Genomic DNA, 17,221 nt, shown 5'->3' on the forward strand with positions numbered 1-17,221 from the left:
TACACAGATATGACATAATTATTGACTATATTCCCCCCACTATACAGTTCATACTGGTGATGCATTTATTTTTCAACTGCAAGTTTGTACCTCTTAATCTCCCTCATCTATGTCTCTCTTCCCTCCCTACCCCCTGGCATCCACCTATTTGTTCTCTGTATCTATGACTCTGTTTTGTTACATTTGTTCATTTGTTTTGTTTTTTTAGATTCCACATGCGAGATCATACAGCATTTGTCCCTCTCTGACTTATTTCACTTAGCATAACACCATCTAGGTCCATCCATATTGTTGCAAGTGGCAAGATCTCATTCTTTTTTACAGCTGAGTAATATTTCATTGTATATATACATCACATCCTCTTTATCTAGTCATCTATTGATGGGCAGTTAGGCTGCTTCCATATCTTGGCTATTGTAAATAATGCTGCAATGAACATAGGGGTGCATAGATCTTTTCTAATTAGTGTTTTTGTTTTCTTTGGATAAATATTTAGGAGTGGGATTGTTGCATCATATGGTAGATCTATTTTTAATTTTTTGAGGAACCTCCATACTGTCTTCCATAGTGGCTGCACCAATTTATATTCCCAGCAAAGGTGCACAAGGGTTCCCTTTTCTCCACATCCTCAAAGGGCCATTTGAAATTCCTCTAGAATTTCTCCTTTATAGTTAAAAACCCTGTTCTGCCCTGCCTGGGCCAGCACCGCCCTGCCTCCTCCCAGGCTGCCATGCCCTGGAGCTGGGGGTGGGAGAGATGCCGGGTACGGAACTGGCAAACACTCTGTCAGAGAATTCGCACTGTGAATACCAAATACCTCCCATCCTCTTCCTCCAACCTCTACTGCAACTAAATTCGTTACTCTATTCATTTCCTCACAGAAAATACAAAGGTAGACTCTGACAGAGCATCTTTCCAAACCACCTCCAATTCTGTTACAGTGTGGGGTCTCATTGAATCAGATTTTGCTCTGAAACCCAGAGCAGTGTGTTTGAAAGTACCACACACTGTAGTTCAGAAATACTCTGTGCTGTAGCCCAGAGCTCAAAATAGCTGAGCAGAGACTCATAAACAACAATATGAGGGGGCAGCTCCCACCAAAAATAACTGTTTGCTAATGCATCATCCTGAAAGCAAATACTAAGACTCAAAAACATATTTAAATAGTTTTTCACATTAACTCCTAAATGCCCATCAAAACCAATGATCACTTCTGGGAAAAAAGATAGTTAGGAGTCCAGCCAGATGGCAAAATGAGCCCCCAAAGCCAGGCATTTGAGGGGTTGTAGTAATTCAGAGCTTGAATTTGCAATAATCAGTAAAGAGCCTTGGTTGAAAAGGAATCATTTAGGAACCTCTTTTATTAATGAAGTCTTTGGCTGCATGGTTTGTTTTTAACGCTTGCTGTGGAAATTTGTGTACAAATGACATTAATTATAACCAGCTCAAGTAACAACAAAATCACCCAGAATAACATCCCTCACTCAATGCACTGTTTTGTTTTGCTTTTAGGCCACGACACAAAATAAGTATTAAAGTCTTCTGTGATAGCATAGATTACTTAGTGATCAGGAACTATCACGCATTAATGCTGGAAATATGCACAAGGAAGAAATGGAAGCCTGCTGAGACTTATAAGGACCTTCCCTGCGTGTCCCAGGTAAGCTGATCTTAAACTAGGCCACCCATTTGAATTTGGGGCCCACAGGTAAAATTTAAGATCTCTATTCTCTCCTCTTCCTTTCTCCTTTTCAGTCCCCAGAAAGAGCTGGGTCATGTATCTTTGCCTTTTATGAGCCCCAGACACCAAGGACACGGCCTCAGTGAGAGTTCTATGCGTGTCTATAAGCTGACCCTACAGAAAGCAGATAAGGGCACAGATGCATTACCATTTTTACCAGCAACCACAAAGAGCAGGTAGCACAGGGTCTATTAACCCTCCTAATGGGCTCTCTTTCTCCTGTTTCTCCCACCCAATCTACCCTGCACCCCTCCTCCAAATTAATACAGTACAGACCTCCTGCTTCGCTCTGCAAAGGCTTTGACCTTGCATCTAAGGCCCCGGATCTACCAAATACCCATGTGGCTCTTCCTGACCACCACTGCTTTACTCCAGTCAAACTGCCCCTGCCATCCCCCTGCCGGACAGACACATCCTCTCACCTACTGCCGATGCCCATTCCAACCCCAGCTAGCCTCTCTGGCCCCACTCAGGTGTGACCTTGTGATGAAGCTGGTGGCCTCCCCCAGGCCCCTCTGGCTCTGCTTCCTCCGGGCTCAGAACAGTTACTGACATTTGACTCTTCACATATGTTGCCTTGTACCTTACACTGCCCTTATGATTTTCTCCTTATCTCAACTGCAAGCTTACTGAATGCAAAAACCACTTCTTCTGCTATTTTATATCTTCTGCGATACTTAGAGAGATGGAAACTTACTGCCACTTTCCTCCTATTTCATATTGCTTTAAACTGCGCTGGTGTCTGGACAGTGTGGGTGGACCCAAGTTGCTCTGGCACAGCAGAAAGGAAGAGCCAGTAATCCTGTCTTTGCTTCTGAAAGTATCTAATTGGCATCCAGATAGCGGTGCCCAGGTGGTGGCTCCATCCTCTCTCAACTTCCTGCGTCTTTTAAGACTCTGAACTTCCTTCGTAACTGAAACTGACTGCCACTCGACATCTCTAGAGACTGTTTCAATTCACACGTGCTATGTGTAGGGTCAGACTATGTTCTGCCTTGTGTTCAGCAATACCAAGAGGGCCCTGATTATACAGAATGAGACTGCGGCCCGTTAAGGGCTCTGTGATTTAGAAGTAACTAGAATGGGGTCACAGGGTAGCAGCAGGAATAATTAAAGGGCTGGGAGCGAACACTAAGGGGAAAAAAGTAGATGGAATTGGGATTAGGCCAAAGAAGAAGAGGTCAGGTAATAATGGTTCTTTAAGTGTATGCTGGGTTATTTTAAGGAAATCAGTAATCAGGTTTTTTCCATCTGAAGCACAAACTAGGGGGAAATTTGCTTTACATGTACCAAGAGATGTAGGTTAGATGAGCTTATGGTTATAACCACAGAGATGATTACAAATGAGAACAGGCTCCTGAAAGAGGCTGTACTGTATCTATGGTTAGAACATAATTATGATACAATACATGGCCTTTCTATCCAGGATAGCAAGCTCACTTTTCCTTTTGGACACGGACAATGTGATAATGTTACTTTCTTGACCCACATACCTAGACCAAGTCACAGGGATTACATTGTAATGAAGAGAGCATCAAATTTATCATTTTACCACTACCTAAACTTTCATTTTTGGAAATGAGATATAAACATAAAGAGTTAGTTCTTATAGCATATAAATCAGATTATATAATTTTACCTCTAAAACAACTATCTAAACACAGAAAACTCTTAATCTGTGTATCCAGCCTCCCACCCTTTAATTTTCATCCATTTTATTCCCTAAAAATCCTTGCATTTTATACACATATTCCACATGGAATGATCCTGATCTGGTAAGCATCTTACAAACCCTAAGACGGCAAAAATGGAAAGTACTATTGGAAATGGGATGTTTTTCCCAAGCCATTTCACAGAATCCAATCTTTAAAAATGAAATCTTGAAAAATATATTGCAATTCATTGACATTAGAAGAAACTGCAAACTGAATTTTCTGATAATTTTAGATGAACACTCTAAAAATAATTTTGATGTTCATGGCTGTGTTGATGGATTGACCATTACAGAGGCCAAGGGACTTTTAAAAGCTATCATAAGGTAGCATTTTCCACACCTTCTAACACATAGTTAAGACTCACACTGCAAAGTGGCAACGGTCTCTAACAAAATTCTGTATGAGCATTTGTGCCAATACTACCTCAAGGGACGGGCTCACATGATCTGATTTTTAAAATTTTCCAGAGACATACAGTGTTCAGAAGTCTTTTTAAAACTATGTGGCTATAAATAACATATAACACCATTTCCATTTTTGAAAAGGAAAAAAGTTAATCTAATTAATGTTTAAAATGCCATCTTTCAAATGACAATAGGAACTTTATAGTTCCATTCATTTCGCGCAGGAAGCAAGCTTGCTTGCCCAAATGAAGGCCAGTGTCAAGTCCAGCTGCACCCCTGACTTCACCAACCATGACCCTGAACAAAGCAGCCCCTTCCCCTGACCACGACATATGCTCCCCCTTCCCTGTCCTGGGAAGGTTATTATGTTTTCTGGAGCATTCATGCTTTATCGCATCTTGCCCTCCTTGGCAACATCCCTGGACCACTGAGCTCCAGGTGGTCTCTGTAGACTCTGACTCGCAGCACCTGGGCTCTGGACCTCTCACCTGCACCTGTCCTGCTGCCAGCTATGGTTCTACTAGTAAGCACACTGCTTGCCACCAGTGTGGCACATGCTCTTCAGGGGCAGGTACCAAGTTATATAAACCTACCAACCCTCCACAGCCCAGCACAGTCAGTGGAGAGATGACAGACACTGTATACATTTCATATGGTAAACATTTGAAGGCCATCAAGTGTCAATAGTCCCAGGCTGACTTATGCAAAACCAAAGTGACCTTTAGTAAGAAAAGAATGCAAATCTACTCCCGGGAATAATGAAGTCCATTTAGTTGGCTTTTACTACAACAAGAAGTTAAGTGGCTATTGTATTTTCATCCTTGACATGGCAGCTCAAACTTCTCTTCCTGGAGAGGTGGGGATGAGGGTGCAGAGGCCTTTTCTGACCACCTGCCCATCCCCCCACCACAAACACACCAGGATCCTCCTGTTACAAGTTCACAGTTTTGCTCAGGTAGCTCTTTTCATTTTCCCTTTATTGCACCTATCACAGCTGGTAAGTCATATTTGTATGATGATTTTAGTGTCTGATTGATATCCTGTCTTAGTCCATTCAGGCTGCTATGAGAGAATGCTGCAGACTGGGTGGCTTATAAACAATAGCAATTTATTTCTCCCAGTTCTGGAGACTGTGAAGTCCAAGATCAAGTTGCCAGCAGATTTGGTGTCTGGTGAGAGAGCACTTGCTTCAGAGAGCCATCTTCTCGCTGGATCCTTGTGTGGCAGAAGGGGTGAGGAGCTCTCCAGGGTCTCTTTTATAAGGGCACTGATCCCATTCATGAGGGCTCCACCCTCATGACCTAATCACCTTCCAAAGGCCCCGCTTCTTAATATCATTACACTGGAGATTGGGTTTCAACATATGAATTTGGTGGGGGGGAGGACACAAACCTTCAGTCTATGGCTTATCTCTATAAAGGCAGAGTTCATGTCTAGCTTATATGTGCAACCTAATCACGTATGATTCATTCTCCAGTGCCTTGGCACTTGAAAAAAATCTGTTGAATAATATTAAAAATGTTACTGTTTATGCTCAGCACTTACAGTACACTCTACAGGTTAGCCAGGGTTTTCACCACTGATAGCTATTTGGCTTCAGTTTTCAGTTTTGACCTGATGGGTGCAGATAAACTGTATAACAAGGAGTTCTATATCCTTGCTTCTTTGGTCCCATTCAGAATTTCATAGGACGTAACTCCACACCACGACTTTTCCTATCTCCGTATTACTAGTGAGGTATGTTTAGAGCATAAATTTTAATATCTACCATTTAGCTGAACATTTCGTATTCGTAATTTCTATATTTATGATTCGTAAATTCTATATTTAACGAGGCTGTTCTAAAAAAAAGCCCAATTTCTGGTAATTTCATAGGCCATGAAGGGCCATGACCAGAGAATTCTTACCCAGGTGGTTCTGAACAGGCTACTGATATCCTATCCCCGTCATCATCCCACCACCAATTCAAAGCCCATGTCCAACAAAGCAGTGGTTCTCAGTTTGGTGACCTTAATACTTGGAGAGCTGGTTGGAAATGCTAGACCCTGACCACTGAGATGCTGATAAGGGAGACCGGGGTGAGACCCAGAATCTGAATGGTTAACCATCATCACGGTTACTCTGAGGTAGGTGCTTCTCAGAGCACACTTTACAAACTCTACCCTAATGGGTGTGACAAGTTTAATGCCTCTCCAGGTAGCTTTCGTACCATGTACATGTCTCCTGACACATCGTATCTATTGAGGTCCTCCTCACTTCTCACAAAAGGTTCAGTGAATAAAGAGAGACCCAGAGTTTTAGAAACTTCCAGGCACAGCAGAAAGGCTGCCCCTGGTTCTTCAATGCAGTATAAATACTCTTTCTGGGACCCACTCAGCAGCCCTGTTGCACAGGCTATTCAAGGCAGGGGATGAGACACCGGGCGACCTATGGGCAAAGGCTGAGAAAAAGTTTATTTGAATCATGGACACTTGAAGTTACCCGACAAGTGCCACTTTCATCACAAGGAAAGGTGACTCAAGTCCATCTGCCTGGGTTTAATGTGGATAAAAAGGTTTTAGGGCTTATCTGATTTGTGAATCGGTTGATATTATCAACCAAGGAGGAATTCCAACAGGAATTCTACTTTGTCCTCTAGCCATCACTCAGTAGATAATAACTCTCCAGACACTATCAAAATCCCTTCTCAGATTGAATAAAAGGAGAAAAAGGGACCAAGCTAGAGTCAGTTCTTACAGGATACTTTTCAAACTGCAACCCAAATTTACAAATTCAAAAAAGTAGTGGCAGATGAATTTCACCATAACAGTTAAAGAGTTTGACTACATTTACATAAATACAGTTGTTCTTTTTTTGGGTAGATGTCATGGTTATGACAGAGTATAACATTTGAGTCCCAAGACTATGACTAAAAACCGCCTCATCACTTCAGATGTAATTCCAAGCCTACTATCCGCATCAGTGTTCCCCAAACTTCCCCAGTTTCACTCATGTACCACCTTCATTGTTTGGTGGACAGTTTTGGATCTATCTATTATTTCCTTAATGCCTTTAAAAAAAATCAGCTCACTTTCATTGAGTATAATTTTTAAAAAAGGCAAATGTACACCACTACCACAAATCAAAACATTCAGTGCCACCTCCCCTGAAGCTTCTGTAGAAATAAATATTTAAGTCATGTAATTCAATTAGAGCTGTGATATCATTGCCTGATCAAGGCCCTGGGCCTGACAGCTGTTCTCTGTTTTAAAGATCTTTGCTTCATAAAATTAGCATTGAAAAAAGGATTGAAGAAAATTTTTTTTTCACTGTGTGAGAAATGCTCTATCTGGGAACCACAAAAATAATTTTCTCCTTCCCACACTTGGGATGACATTGATTGAAACCAAGTCTGGGTAACCTGGATTTAATAATTTGGAAATAATCTATAATTAGTATATCAATTGATGATCAACATTTCATTCATTCATTCAGCAAACATTATTGAGTGCTTATGTAAGCTAGGCTGTTTTCTAAGGGCTGCTGTACAAACCCTGCTGGTGCCTATAGCCTAGCAGGTGGAGACAGGCAGCAAACCAGACATAACTTAAATTGTATATAAATACGTACAAATGTAAACACACACAGATACACATCTATACATATTAGATGGTGTCAAAGATGGTCTCATTGATAAGTGACATTTGAGAAGAGACCCAAAGAAGTGGAGAAGGTCATCAGTCACATATTGGAATGAAGAGCTTGGCAAACACAAGGAACAGTAAGTGCAAAGGTCCTGAGGTTGTCCAGTGCTTGATTTGTTTAAGAACCATCAAGCAGGCCAGTGTGGCTCAGCAGAGTGAGCCAGGGAGAAAATGGTGGGAGATGAGGTCAGGGAGTAACAGGGGGAGGGGCCATGAAGGTCTAATCAAGGTCTTTGGATTTCATTCTAAGAGATGAGGGAATTCTTTGGAAAGGTGACAGGAACTGGCTTTATTTTTAAGGATCACCCTGGCTACTGCATTGAGAATAACCTGTGGGGGGCCAAGGGCAGATGCAGGGAGACCTAATACCATTATTTATCCATAAGACGTGACAGTGGTGTGGAACAGGGTCATTATCACAGGATAGAGTAAATGGTCAGATTTTGTACATACTGTGAAGATAGAGCCGGTGGGATTTGTTGGTAGAATGCTTGTTTTGTGCAAGAGAAAAACAGGTGTTATGAATGACTCCAAGGTTTTTAGCTTGAGCACCTGGAGGGAGGGTCTTGACAACTGCTGAAACTAAAAGACTGGAGAAGCAGGTTAGGGGTGGAGGTGGTGCTAGTAACCAAGAGTCAGGTTTAGAGGCCAACTGGAGATGCCGAGAAGGCCTTTGAAGACAGTCTGGATTGCAGGGGAGAGGTAGAGAGCTGGGAATTGTCAAGGTACAGACGGTACTTTTAAACTATGAGACTGGATGAGGTCACTAGAAAGTGCACATAGAGATGAGGTCTGAGTCTGGGGTTCTGCAAGGGTCAGGAGGTGAAAAGAACCAGCAACAGGACTAGTTCAATGCTTGCTTTAGAAATGCTTGAGGATCATTTCAGTTTTCCTCCCTCTTCTGTGATATAAACACTCCTATAACCTTTGCTGTACAACATTTTCTTAGAAAATGTGTTTTTCCTTGACAAACTGGGTGAACTTCAGCATTCTCTTTCTCAAAAAAAGAAGCTTTCATCGACGTGAATTGAGAGTTTTCAAGAACTATAAAGAACATGAGATTTTACCTACAACCTAACAAGTCAACCCACTCTGATTTGATGGATGCTGGCAGAAGACATGAAACTCCCGGGTCAGAAGCAAAAGATTTTATGACTCTCAGCAGGTAACATGAGCTTCATATTTGATACTGGTTCCCCATGCCCCTCAAGTCCCCCAGAAGCAAGAGATGTAGGTCACCAGGGTCCTGCACGTGCAGTGGGTTTGTGTCACGCTGAGAAATCCCGAACTTAGGAAACCCCAATCTTTTATAATGAGCTGCAAGCAGATCTATTCAACCTTTGCTCCAGGGGCAGATATTATCTTTATGACACTTGACAGCAAACAAATCTGTCCTCTGCTCCAGAGGGAAACACTATCTCTATCTTCCAAGGCTGTTTACTGTACAAGTATCCATGAAAAGAGAACTCAGAATAAAAAGCTACCAGCACCTATGCTCACAGGGACCCATGGGTAATTATCTCTCAACAAGAGTCAAAATCATTAAGCAATCTATTTTGGAGAATTTATGAGCCCTTATCCTGTTTCAGTTTGGAATTCAAAAACTTAACTATTTTAAAAAATCTAAATTGTATTTATTTGACTAGGTAACAATTTAACGAGGTACATAATTCAAAAGATAAACTACACAGGATTATCCTTTTATCAACCAAAGATGGCACGAAAGTGGTTTCTTACTTGCTGCGAAAAAGGAACATCTGTATCAGGCTAATTTTTCTTGCATCCTGTTAATTCTACCTTTTAGTCAATTTCCGAATGACTAAGATTCTCTAAACAGGTATTAAAAGCCCAAGTTCGGCACTCAGGGAACATAAGAAACCACTTCCATTTTACTTGAGCTTTATTGATTTTCCACTTGAGCCTGAAAAGAACCCACATGCAGTGGGTTACGCCCAGTGGGTTAAGTGAAAGCTAAGGGTCTAAACCAGCATCAAGAACCAAACAGCGGCAACATCTCACCCGAGAGCCGCCTGACAAGCGCCGTCCACACAAGTTCTCTCATCTGTTCCATCTGCCAGGCAGACAGATAGCTCTGTGATCAGTGACAGACAGCTTTGCTTACGCTCTGTCTTTTCAGAAGACAATGTTGCTGCCTAGTAAGCATTTGAGGACATACATCACAGCAAGCACTTGATAAATCTTGTTGACTAGCTATGCCATTAGGAACAGACAAAGAGTCTGCCCTCAAGGGGAACTTACTCTCTAGCAAGGGGTGAAGAGACATGAATAAAATATGTTAAATAATGATAAATGTTAAGGAAAAAAGCTATAGCAGAGAGAGAGGGGTGATAATCGGAAGTACCTGAAATCTTACACAGGATAGTCCAGGAAAGGCTCACTGAAAACAGAAAGTTTGGCTACATAGCCCTTCTTAATCTGCTGGTCCCTGGTCTTTTCTAAATGCTCTTGAACTTTCTGGCAGAAAAATGGATCTAGGGCATTACTTTGAAAAAAAAACACTCAAGATAGACAACAATAATTATAATGAACCACATAATGTATAAATATGATGACCTATACATATAATTATAATTAACTTAAATATAAATTAAACATTATATAATTAATTGAATGTTAAATTTATACTATTTAAATAGGGTTCTTATTCTCTCATAGAGCATGTATTCCAATCGTGATGCAGACCAGGTGATACACTGAAAAATCACATCACTGGAACGGTATCAGAATGAATGGGTAGCATTAAAAAAACTCTCCTTTAAGTTGGTGGGATGATTACTGCTAGTGGGCAAGGACAAGAAACAAAACAACTGAGCACTGAAGGTTAAAGAGCAGCTCCATCTGGAACCCTGCAGCCGTGTCTCATTCCCACTGGGTTATATTAGAAAGAATAGCAGAAGCCTTGGGGATCTCGGTTTCTTTCAATTATAAAATCCATCCAGTAAGTAAACCGCTTTCCCCATCTCTTTACCAGGTGGGTACTTTGTCAAGGTTACAAACAGAAATGAGGTCCTACTTCCTTCCTCAGATGCCGGCGTCCTTGGTATTCAGTTCCTGCCCTTTGCTCTTTCCCAGGGGAATTCCACACACAGTCATACAGCTTCAGCCATTATTTGGATGCCACACAATTTCACATCCTCCCAGCACAGACTGGTATCTCTTGAGTGCCAAGCCTGCTAGACTCTGTAAGTTCCGCCTCAATGGATCCCAAACTGAACTCTCCCTGGCACTACATTCTATCCAGTGCTCCTGTATTTCCTTAGTTGGTGGTAAAAAAAAAATGCCCACCCAGGCAGTCCAACTGGAAACCCGGATCCTTCTTCATTCCTCACATACATTCAGTCATAAAATCCTAGCAATCTTGACTTTAAATGTCTCTTAAATGTCCCCTAGTCTCTATCACACTGTTGCTACTTTACATTATTTCCACCTGGACTTCCATGGTATCTCCCTGCCTCCAGCCCACATCCTATATTCCTCTCCATTCCTTGCACTTATTACTCAGTATCATAAATGTTGCTTACATATATAGCTCTTCAAATACCCCATGAGTTCTTTGACACACAAATATGGTGTGCTCTTTCTAGTCTCAGCATTCAGCATAGCATCTTGCATGCAGTATGTGTTCAATTAACATCCACTAACTGGGTACATACATAACTCCTGGACCATCAGATCCCAAGATGTCAGACATTTCAGGAAGTGATATGTGCTCTCTAACAAAATTCCTGCTCACCAACCCTGACCCTGTTACAGCTAAACCTGTGGAGTCGTGGGCAGACTATTGGTTTAACTCTGTGCTATGAACTCTAATTCCTCCACTGCAACCCTTTCCCACCTTCATGCTTGTCTAGCTCTCGTGTAAGTTTCCTCTTTCCCTCTCTTCTTTCAAAATTGATTCTGAGTAAAAGAGTTCATCTCTGCCTTTTATTCCTATAGGTTTTTGCATTTTAGGGCTCTCTTTCTAATTGCAGAAAGCAACCTCTAGTCCCATTCAAGAACTACAAGGCTTTGGCATCATGGTGTGTGTGTGAAGGGGAGTTGGATGGGAGGGAGGGGAGAGAATTAGAAGAAGAAATTCTGGCCGGCCTGGGAATCACAGCCAGAACCTGAATACTCCTCCTCCGCACTCAGCCATCTGTTGACCAAAAGCCTAGGCTTGTTTTAGCAAATGCTCTCCACCCCAGGTCCTCTGTCCCTGACATTAGCTCACAATCTTAATATGGCATCTCTCCTTCGTTTTGTTTTCCCTTCCAGTTTTCTTGAGATATAACTGACATATAGCACCGTGTGAGTTTTAGTTGTACAGTATAATGATCTGACTTACATCCTTCATGAAATGATGACCACAGTAAGTTCAGTGAACATCCATCATCTCATATGGATGCAAAATTAAAGAAATGGGAAAAGAAATTTTCCTTGTGAGAAGAACTCCTAGGTGTTACTCTCTTAACAACTTTCATATGTAACATACAGCAGTGTTAATCACATTGACTATGCTGCAATCGCATCCCTGGTACTCACTTATCATATAACTGGGCGTTTGTACATTTTGACTGTCTTCATCCAATTCTCTGTCACCTGACCCCCCTACCTCTGGTGACCACAAATCTGATCTCTTTTTCTTTGGATTTGTTTGTTTGTTTTTGAGGTATAATCGACCTACAATACTCTGTTATTTCCTGGTGCACAACACTGGGATTCGATATTTCTATACATTTCAAAATGATCATCACCACAATAAGCCTAGTTATAATCTGTCACCGCACAAAGATATGACATAATTATTGACTATGTTCCCCACACTGTACTGGCAGTACATTTATTTTGCAACTGGAAGCTTGTATCTCTTAATCTCCATCACCTATTGCCCCCTCTGCTTCCCCCTCCCCTCTGGCATCCACCTGTTTATACTCTGTGTCTATGACTCTGTTTCTGTGTTGTTATGTTTATTCATTTTTTTAAAAGATTCTACATATAAGTGAAGTAATACAGTATTTGTTGCTCTCTATCCAACTAATTTCACCTAGCATAATATCTTGTAGGTCCACTCATTTATTCTTTTGCAAATGGCAGGATTTTATTCTTTTTTTTTTTGGAGGAAAAATTAAACCTTATTTATTTTTAAAACCAAACCACTAGGAAAATATATCACAGTTTTGAAACAGCAAACAGACAGGCTACATTATCATTTCAAGTAATAAATTGGTAAAAAGACAACAACATACTTAACAAAATGGTAAGGTGCCAGAACTGCGGGAGGAATAATGCATTTTGCAAAGGCCCTGGCAAAAGTGATATTTGGTGATGCAGGTTGGGGGGGGGAGCTGTCCCTCTTCAGCTCTAAAAAAGTCACAGCTCACCCCCAAGATACTTACTTTCTCTCTTATCCCCTTTATGTTGCCAAGAGATTGTCTCAATAGAGCTCTGTCATTTCAAGGGGCAAAGTAAGCAACACTGGGTTTAAGCTTTTATTCTATCCTGTTTTATGAAAACCAGATTTTTTCAAATCCAGTACTTCATAACTCTCTTAATTAAGCAGGCAACTATTTTTCTTTCACTGTTCACTCCTGAATACTAGTGCACAGCACAAAACCCCCTTTCCCTTCAAGGCTGAGTGTCACTGCAAGATTGTCCTGTCACTGCTGCAGACAGCTTCAGGACCAATCATGGCTGCTTCCCATAAAAGTGCGACATCACCTCTCATATTTTTGCAGGGACTCCAGGCTGAAAGATGTAATGTAATTTAAGAAATGCGCATTCACACCTTGATGGCCAGAAATGAATATCTCAAATATTTCAAAGTTCTTATGCAAACTACCTCTTCCAATGCCACATCTTAACTTCATGCCTGTGTCTACAAAACCAAACCAAACCAAACAAAACCCTAGACGTCTCCTTTTCCCTTTTAAATTGGTGACCTCATGGATTTTGTTTTACAGTTTATGGAAAATGGTGTGGTGATCCTTCCGGTAGACAGGAAACTGACAACAAACAGAAACACCTCTCTTCACACCACCAGATGACAGGCAGGCTAGAGGAACCTGCCCACCTGTTGGCACCTGTGTACTATGACAGTCTGGTACCTCGGAGGGCTCCAGTTGGGTACAAGGGAGACCCCTACTGCCAGGATAAGCACTTGCCACATGACACTTGGGCTCTCAAAAACACCGTGCTATCTCTGACCCAAATTTTAGCACCAGTTTTTTCCATCTCACTTTTTAGGACTGAAACACAAAGGAAAGAGTGTCCAGAAGGAAGTGACGTAGGCCTTAAACATGCTGCCATCCTTAATTTCTTCATTCATAAACTTTGCTTAAAAGACCCAAATCCTCATTCCTCTTTTAAAATAGATTCCTGCCCTTAGCCGGGATGGCCAACAGCAGACTTCTACTTCCCCACGGATGAGAGAGACTCCTTCATCTTCCTGGTCATGGTTAGGATGAGGTTCATGTGTGTTCCACACACTTGGTCACACAACTCTCCAGCTGTTGTTTCACCTGAGGCTCTTTACTCCCTGCATCTATTGAATCTTTGGCTTTGTCGTTGCAATGCATGGTGCACCGGGTCAGGCAGTCCTGGAACTTCCCCAACTCGCTGGTCACCAGGGACTGGGCTTGAGCCAGAGGCATATGGGAGTGCTCAATGCACTGGTGCACTTGCTGCATGGACGCGTGGCTGTCCTCACGACAGCCGGCGCTGCACCAGAACATGAGGCCCTGGATCTTCCGGATGTTCTCCCTCTCCAGATTCTTCACCATGGAATCCACCGCCTCTCGCACCTGGAGCTGCTGCAGCTCTGCCATGGCGACCCTGTGCTGTTAACTCGCCGCGCTGGTGCCCACATGGACTCCCGCGCATAGGCCCGCCCCATCACTGCCACTTCTGGGGTCACCGTGCCGCGCCCCTCCCCAGTTTTATTCTTTTTAGTAGCTGCGTAATATTCCATTGTGTGTACATACACACACACACACACACACACACACCCCTCATCTTCTTTATCCATTCACCTGTTGATGGGCACTTAGGTTGCTTCCATATCTTGGCTATTGTAAATAAAGCTACAATGAACATAGGGGTACATATATCATTTTGTATTAGTGTTTTCATATTTTTTGGATAAATACCCATAAGTGGAATGGTTGGATTATATGGTAGTTCTATTTTTAATTTTTTCAAAGGAAACTCCATACTGTTTTCCATAGTGGCTGCACCAATTTACATTCCCACCAGCAATGCATGGGGGTTCCCTCTTCTCCACGTCCTCGGCAACACTTTTTATTTGTGTATGTATAACACCTCTACTTTAGATGTAACAGAAAGAAAACAGAACTGCTGTTTTAAGACTTAGCTTCAGCCTGGGCCACTTGGGTTAGGAGGAAGACAGAATTCCTCAAGGAGCAGACCTCTATTTCTGGGAAATCATCCTAATGAACTTATAAAAAGTAGAGACCATAAGGAAATTTGAGTCTTGATCTGACAGTGAGGGAGAAGGAAGTTGGGGTCCCTGACATGGAGGGGAGAGGGTCTTTGTACAGAGAGGAAGCCCTACAAAGATGGTGGCAGATGGGGTTCTGAATAAGTATGAGAAATGACCCTCGTCTGCATTTTCTGCTCAATTTTTCTGTAAATGTAAAAGTGCTCTAAAAGTTAAAGGCTATTAATAGAAATGAGGAAGGAAGGAAGGTAGGAAGGAAGGAAGGAAGGAAGGAAGGAAGGAAGGAAGGAAGGAAGGAAGGAAGGAAGGGACAGCCTGAGAATATCAGGGCAGTTGTTGCCTATTCTGTGCTATAACTCCCTCTATTTTCCCAAACGTTCAGTAAAGTCTCCTGAAAACAGCTGCCTTATAAAGTGGTACCTTTGGAAAAGGAGGACGAGAAATACTGTCCAGCGTAGGGTGAAGCCATGCAAAAAGCGTGGCACTCATAAAGGGGAGACCAAGAATTTGGGAATGGCAGGAATTTAGAGCAAGAGGGGACTGCAAGAATGCAAACCCCGAGGAATCCTGAGAACTGTGTTGTCCAATACTGCAGCTACTAACTACTGTGGCTGTCGAGCACTTGAAATGTGACGGACTAGTCCAAACTGAGATGTGCTGTCAAGCTGGTATGAAAACAGAAGAACGTCAAAGATCTCAATAATTTTTATTTTAATTACATGTTGAAATGATAATGATAATATTTGAGGTATATAGGGACAAATAAAAATATATTATGAACGTTAATTGCACCTGTCCCTTTATATCTTTTTTAAGATAGCTATTAGAAAATTCAGAATTACATATGTGGCTTGCACCATACGTCTATTGGACAACACTAGTCTAGAATCTTGGGGAAAATGCATGGACTCGCAAGAGCATAAGCATGAGCAGCTCAAGGCACTATCTTCGGATAATGAAAAAAAGGGTGACCCCAGAAAGTTGCAGACCTAAGACAGCAAACATTGACAGATTAAGTATGAGAAAAATAAAAATTTACAAGAACTTATTTTAGTATAGTTTCATTTAAATTAATAATAATTCCTACAAACAATAAGTGCTCTCAAAATATGATGTAATACATAAAAAACTTCAACTTTTCAGGAACACATTGATAGCATGAAACAAAATATATATGGTATAGCTTTCCAACATAAATAACTTATAGTCAGTCCTTAGATTTAAACTAGAAGAGAAGAAAAGTAAGGAAGATTCCACTCTCCAGGGGATAAATGAACGTGTTATTCTAGTATCTTGATGTGTTGAACAGCAACTACTCAGAGCCTAACACTACATACTTCCAGCTAGAAATATAAAATACTTTCAGGGCTGCCCTTGTTCACAGGTTGTATTTATTTCATACCAAATCTACACTGTTTAAGCCATGTCTCAGGAAAGTTACGAGCAAAAAATAAAGCAAGATATAGTGCCTGCTGCCAAGTTAACCAATCCGGATGTCACCAGCAGTTATTTTTCCTCTGGCATGCTACCTAAGAGACTCTAATCCAGTAATCCTCTGGGTTCTATATTATACACTACGTGGTTATGTGTCTGTGGAATCGGCAAACTTCAGACCTGGGGTGATTTAAATCTCACGTGGTCAAGTGTCTTTATTTTACAGGTAAGGACACAGAGCCACAGAGAGACAGGTCACTTGTCCGAGCCAACAGAGCTGCTGTAGTGGCAACGGCAGGACTTAAGCCACACAGAGTGGCAGCACAGTCAGGGCCCTGGGTGTGACCCTGACGTTTCCTGATAACCAACTTGGGTTGTCTAAGACCTGAGGACTTACTGTATTTACTTGTAGGGGTTTCCAGTAGGATTAAAGAATCTCTCTCCCTAAGATGCTCATGATGGCCTTTGTAACCCAAGTTATGCTCAGTGGGAGTTAAACTTCTGCCTCCCCTCCCTTCCCTTCCCCTCGCATCTTCTCACTTGAGCTACAATGAAAAGTTTACGCTCAGTGAAGGAAACCGCTGTGGACTCCAGAAAAGCCTCTGTCCCTCTTTTTATCATGTATTTGAGGGTCTCTAGGCAGCCTGGAGTCTACTTGAGAGCCACCCACCCCCAGCCCAGGGGCAGCTGGCCTAAGATGGCAACGATGACCCCTGGTAACCCAAGAGACTTAAAATGAAACACGGTTTCGGGGATGAGGGTGCGTACCACGTGCAGAGCTCAGAGTC

At 41.9% G+C, this 17,221-nt stretch overlaps 1 protein-coding gene and 1 pseudogene across 6 annotated transcripts in view; both read right to left on the reverse strand.

Annotated features, from left to right (window-relative positions):
• Nucleotides 1–17,221, reverse strand: part of ABLIM1 (actin binding LIM protein 1) — a 278,222-nt gene that overhangs the window by 127,070 nt on the left and 133,931 nt on the right. The gene's annotated exons all lie outside the window — the stretch shown is intronic.
• On the reverse strand, nucleotides 14,011–14,367 carry LOC140699850 (protein FAM136A pseudogene; annotated as a pseudogene).

This window comes from Vicugna pacos, chromosome 11 (assembly GCF_048564905.1).
Source record: "Vicugna pacos chromosome 11, VicPac4, whole genome shotgun sequence".
Taxonomy (NCBI): domain Eukaryota; kingdom Metazoa; phylum Chordata; class Mammalia; order Artiodactyla; family Camelidae; genus Vicugna; species Vicugna pacos.